This window comes from Heptranchias perlo, chromosome 2, assembly GCF_035084215.1.
Source record: "Heptranchias perlo isolate sHepPer1 chromosome 2, sHepPer1.hap1, whole genome shotgun sequence".
NCBI classification, from domain to species: domain Eukaryota; kingdom Metazoa; phylum Chordata; class Chondrichthyes; order Hexanchiformes; family Hexanchidae; genus Heptranchias; species Heptranchias perlo.
This window is the reverse complement of record NC_090326.1, coordinates 29,967,809-29,974,366: the sequence shown is the minus strand read 5'-3', so window position 1 is coordinate 29,974,366 and position 6,558 is coordinate 29,967,809. Positions and strand designations below refer to the sequence as shown.

At 46.6% G+C, this 6,558-nt stretch overlaps 1 pseudogene; it reads left to right on the top strand.

Moving 5' to 3' along the window:
• Nucleotides 1-493: 493 nt before the first annotated feature.
• Nucleotides 494-1,895, top strand: LOC137331960 (interleukin-13 receptor subunit alpha-1-like; annotated as a pseudogene).
• Nucleotides 1,896-6,558: the final 4,663 nt, after the last annotated feature.

Here is a 6,558-nt window from a genome sequence, read left to right as displayed (position 1 = left end):
TGTAAAAATAAATAGCGGACAAATCTTCCTCTGGAATTACGCTGGTTTCCTGGCATAACACCAGCAGTGAGGGTGGAAAAATTGGGCAGGGGTAATGCCACTTTTAGGGTTTTCTGTTGAAGTAATAGCAGGTGTATATACGTTTCTGTGGTGAGGAGAAGGGGTCATCTAAAGCTTAAACCTCCTCCCCCAAAGGGAGTGTGATTTATGCCGGAGCAATCCTCTGCCCAAGAATTTCAAAATTTAAAATAAATTTCTTCAACTGTTCTGGAGGTAGCCTGAGACGCAGGAGTCTCAGGCCTGCAGCAGTGATTTCCTTCCCTCCCCAACAAAGTGCTCTCCCCGATATATAATGTAACCCCCCAATAGAAAACATAGAATATGGGAGCAGGACTAGGCCATTCAGCCCTTCGAGCCTGCTCCGCCATTCAATATGATCATGGCTGATCCTCTATCTCAATAACATATCCCTGCTCTCTCCCCGTACCCCTTGATGCCTTTTGTGTCTAGAAATCTATCTATCTCCTTCTTCTTTCTGCTCGCTGTGCCCCTGGGCACAGTCAAGGACAGATGTACCTGGTCAGCGATCCTCCCATCTCCAACTCATTTAACTGTTACGTTGAAGGGGATCGGTTTCATTAATTACACTTGGGCCTGGAAACCACCAAGTGATCTAGAAAATTCCACCAGCTTTCCCGTCAGATATAAAAGTTCGCTTAAATACAAAGGCGATGAGTGGGAGGGAACAAAAATAAATCCGTTTTTGGACCCGTACAGAAGTGGTGACTCTTAACACAGGCATCACTTTCAGAGTGAAGGCATTGGTGGAGCCTGAGGGCTATGATTGTCAAGAAAGCAACTGGACTGAAATATACATCCCTCCTGAAGAAGGTGATGCAGAAACTTCTGTCAGAAACTTTAGCTGTGTTTATTACAACTTTGAATATATAAATTGTACTTGGGACTTCGGACATAAAGCACCATCAGACACAGTCTATGACTTCCATTACTGGCAAGATGGGATGGAAGTCATTCAGAACTGTACCAGGTACATATCAAAAGATGGCAGGACTGCTGGTTGCCATCTTCATGGCGATAAGTTCGACGATAAATTGGACTTGAATACTTGTGTCACAGGAGTAAGTGCTGGTGCAACGATAAAGCCGTTCTTCTACAATCTGGAAAGCAAATGCTTTGTGAAACTGTGTCCTCCTTGGGGTATAAATATACTGAAGACTGACAATGCGTTTGACATAAACTGGGAGGTCCCTGCCCACTGGAACCAAAAGTGTGTGAATTATCAACTAAGAATGAGGAGCAGCATGAGCAGACGCTGGAAATTGCATAGTTATACAAACCCAACGGCGAAGATTATTGACGCAAACACTCGTGTTAAGAACATCGTCCAAGTACAAGCCAAGCACAGCTTTTGTGGAGACAATGGAGTGTGGAGTGAATGGAGCGCCGAAAAATATTTTGGGGAAGACATGGGGCAAAGCTGGAATTGGAAGGTTGTTTTGCTTATCATCATCCCAATACTAGTGGCAGCAGCTGCAATTGTGCTCCTGACCTACTTGAAACAGCTTCAGATATTGATCCTTCCGTCAATTCCCGATCCAGGAAAACTTTTTAAAGGCATGTTTGGAGACTCGAACGGAGACTACTCGACATGGAATAAACAACCCAAGGGAAGCCTGACTTTCAAAGCGGAAGAAGAAATAATCTGTAAGGTGACAACAGTAGAGCAGCTGAACTGCCCCTTCAGAAAGGGGAGGGAAACTTGGTGAGAATGAGGGATCGGAGGAGGACACTTTCATTGTGTGTGTGGATGAGGAGATCTCTGTGGATGATGATCACGTGCGTTATGACCTGGTGACATCGTGAACGGTGCATTTTCCAGTCTTTTATTTATATAGGTGAAACCAGCTGACTTTTCTGACTTGCAAGTAGAAAATTCTCATTCGCAAAAATTCACACTCAAACGCAGTGAGTAGTTATGATCTGGAATGCGCTGCTTGAAAGGATGGTGGAAGCAGATTTAATGGAGGCTTTCAAAAAGGAATTGGATAAATGCTTGAAGGGAAAAAATGTGCAGGGTTACGGGGGAATGGGACTAACTGGATTGCTCTTACAACGAGCCGGCGCAGACTCGATGGGCCGAATGGCCTCCTTCTGTGCTGTAACCATTCTATGATTCTATGATTCCATTCTATTAAATATATTCAGTGACTTGGCCTCCACAGCCTTCTGTGGTAGAGAATTCCACAGGTTCACCACCCTCAGTGAAGAAATTTCTCCTCATCTCAGTCCTAAATGTCCTACCCCGTATCCTGAGACTGTAACCCCTCGTTCTAGACCCCCCAGCCAGGGGAAACATCCTCCCTGCATCCAATATGTCTAGCCCTGTCAGAATTTTATACGTTTCAATGAGATCCACTCTCATTCTTCTAAACTCGAGTGAATACAGGCCGAGTCAACCCAATCTCTCCTCATAAGACAGTCCTGCCATCCCAGGAATCAGTCTGGTGAAACTTCGCTGCATTCCCTCTATGGCAAGTACATCCTTTCTTAGGTAAGGAGACTAAAACTGCACACAATACTCCAGGTGTGGTCTCACCAAGGCCCTGTACAGCTGCAGTAAGACATCCTTGCTCCTGTACTCAAATCCTCTTGCAATGAAGGCCAGCATACCATTTGCCTTCCTAATTGCTTGCTGCACCTGCATGTTTGCTTTCAGTGACTAGTATACAAGGACACCCAGGTCCCTTTGTACATCAACATTCCCCAATCTATCACCATTTAAATAATACTCTGCCTTTCTGTTTTTCCTTCCAAAGTGGATAACTTCATATTTATCCACATTATACTGCATCTGTCATGTATTTGCCCACTCACTCAACTTGTCGTGAGTAAATACATTATGTAATTAGGCTTGTATTCTCTTGAGTATAGAAGATTAAGGGGTGATCTAATTGACGTGTTTAAGATGATTAAAAGATTTGATAGAGTCCAGAACAAGGGGACATAACCTTAAAATTAGAGCTAGGCTGTTCAGGGTTGATGTCAGGAAGCACTTCTTCACACAAAAGTGTCTCCCACAAAGGTATTGAGGCAAGGTCAATTGAAAATTTTAAAACTGAGGCTGATAGATTTTTGTTATGTAAGAGTATTAAGGTTTATGGAACCAAGGTGGGTAGAATGGAGTTAACATCCAAATCAGCCATGATCTAATTGAATGGTGGAACAGGCTTCAGTAGGCTAAATGGCCTACTCCTATTCCTATGTTCCGAAGGTCCTATGTTTCTATGTAACCAAGGTCAACCCCTGGAATTTACCTATGGGCTGTGGTGGAGCCACTGGGTGCCATCAAAGTTGCAGCAGGATTTTGCCCAAGCAGAAAATTCTGCACCAGGATGTTTAATTTCAGAATTGAAGCCTATCTCTGGGTTGGATGGGAAAAAGGTTTTAACCATTTTATTGGCACAGAATGCTTATCACATCTCACCCTTGTAACAAGATTGAGATTTGAGTTTACAGAGAAGTCTATAGTCCATATCATTGACCTTCCAGTTGATGGAGTTGACTTACTATTATGGAAAGAGGGGAAATATTTTTAGAATTGTTGAAATTATATTTTGGAAAGCATTATTTACATATTCACAGAATCATACCTTTCAGCCAACGTCCCAGACTCTTCCATCACCATCCCTGGGTATGTCCTGTCCCACTGGCAGGACAGACCGATCAGAGGTGGCGGTACAGTGATATACAGTCAGGAGGGAGTGGCCCTGGGAGTCCTCAACATTGACTCTGGACCCCATGAAATCTCATGGCATCAGGTCAAACACGGGCAAGGAAACCTCCTGCTGATTACCACCTACTGCCCTCCCTCAGCCGATGAATCAGTCCTCCTCCATGTTGAACACCACTTGGAGGAAGCATTGAGGGTACCAAGGACACAGAATGTACTCTGGGTGGGGGACTTCAATGTCCATCACCAAGAATGGCTCGGTAGCACCACGAATGACCGAGCTGGCCGAGTCCTGAAGGACATAGCTGCCAGACTGGGCCTGCGGCAGGTGGTGAGCGATCCAACACGAGGGAAAAACTAACTTGACCTCGTCCTCACCAATCTACCTGTCCATCACAGTATTGGTAGGAGTGACCACCGCACAGTCCTCGTGGAGACGAAGTCCCGTCTTCGCATTGAGGACACCATACAACGTGTTGTGTGGCACTACCAGAGTGCTAAATGGGATAGATTCAGAACAGATCTAGCAGCTCAAAACTGGGCATCCATGAGGCGCTGTGGGCCATCAGCAGCAGCAGAATTGTATTCCAGCACAATCTGTAACCTCATGGCCCGGCATATTCCTCACTCTACCATTACCAACAAGCCAGGGGATCAACCCTGGCTCAATGAGGAGTGTAGAAGAGCGTGCCAGGAGCAGCACAGGCGTACCTAAAAATGAGGTGACAACCTGGTGAAGCTACAACTCAGGACTACATGCATGCTAAACAGCGGAAGCAACATGCTATAGACAGAGCTAAGCGATTCTACAACCAACGGATCAGATCAAAGCTCTGCAGTCCTGCCACATCCAGTCGTGAATGGTGGTGGACAAGTAAACAACTAACGGGAGGAGGAGGCTCTGTAAACATCCCCATTCTCAATGATGGCGAGTTCAGCACGTGAGTGCAAAAGACAAGGCTGAAGCGTTTGCAACCATCTTCAGCCAGAAGTGCCGAGTGGACGATCCAGCTCGGCCTCCTCCTGATATCCCCACCATCACAGAAGCCAGTCTTCAGCCAATTCAATTTACTCCACGTGATATCAAGAAACGGCTGACTGCACGGGATACAGCAAAGGTTATTGGCCCCAACAACATCCCAGCTGTAGTGCTGAAGACTTGTGCTCCAGAACTAGTTGCGCCTCTAGCCAAGTTGTTCCAGTACAGCTACAACACTGGCATCTACCCGACAATGTGGAAAATTGCCCAGGTATGTCCTGTCCACAAAAAGCAGGACAAATTCAAACCGGCCAATTACCGCCCCATCAGTCTACTCTCAATCATCAGCAAAGTGATGGAAGGTGTCATCGACAGTGCTATCAAGCGGCACTTACTCACCAATAACCTGCTCACGATGCTCAGTTTGGGTTCCAGCAGGACCACTCAGCTCCAGACCTCATTACAGTCTTGGTCCAAACATGGACAAAAGAGCTGAATTCCAGAGGTGAGGTGAGAGTGACTGCCCTTGACGTCAAGGCAGCATTTGACCGAGTGTGGCACCAAGGAGCCCTAGTAAAATTGAAGTCAATGGGAATCAGGGGGAAAACTCTCCAGTGGCTGGAGTCATACCTAGCACAAAGGAAGATGGTAGTGGATGTTAGAGGCCAATCATCTCAGCCTCAGGTCATTGCTGCAGGAGTTCCTCAGGGCAGTGTCCTAGGACCAACCATCTTCAGCTGCTTCATCAATGACCTTCCGTCCATCATAAGGTCAGAAATGGGGATGTTTGCTGATGATTGCACAGTGTTCAGTTCCATTTGCAACCCCTCAAATAATGAAGCAGTCCGAGCCCGCGTGCAGCAAGACCCAGACGACATCCAGGCTTGGGCTAATAAGTGGCAAGTAACATTCATGCCAGACAAGTGCCATGCAATGACCATCTCCAACAAGAGAGAGTCTAACCACCTCCCCTTGAAATTCAACGGCATTACCATCGCTGAATCCCCCACCGTCAACATCCTGGGGGTCACCATTGACCAGAAACTTAACTGGACCAGCCATATAAACACTTGGCTACAAGAGCAGGTCGGAGGCTGGGTATTCTGCGGCGACTGACTCACCTCCTGACTCCCCAAAGCCTTTCCACCATCTACAAGGCACAAGTCAGGAGTATGATTGAATACTCTCCACTTGCCTGGATGAGTGCAGCTCCAACAACACTCAAAAAGCTTGAGACCATCCAGGATAAAGCAGCCCGCTTGATTGGCACCCCATCCACCACCCTAAACATTCACTCCCTTCACCACTGGCTGTAGTTTGTACTATCCACAGGATGCACTGCAGCAACTCGCCAAGGCTTCTTTGACAGCACCTCCCAAACCCGCAACCTCGACCACCTAGAAGGACAAGAGCAGCAGGCACATGGGAACAACACCAACTGCACATTCCCCTCCAAGTCACACACTATCCTGACTTGGAAATATATTGCCGTTCCTTCATTGTCGCTGGGTCAAAATCCTGGAACTCCCTTCCTAACAGCACTGTGGGAGAACCTTCACCACACGGACTGCAGCGGTTCAAGGCAGCGGCTCACCACCACCTTCTCAAGGGCAATTAGGGATGGGCAATAAATGCCGACCTCGCCAGCGACGCCCACATCCCATGAACGAATAAAAAAATTTGTTTATTGCAGTGCCAAATGTGTAACTTAAGGCAATTGATGGGATTCACTGTACTGTAGGTTCTCATACACTCTTCTGTCAAGGCAGACATCAGCCAGCAGAGAGCACTCACAACCTCACTTAGGGATGTGTCAAGTTTGATCAGA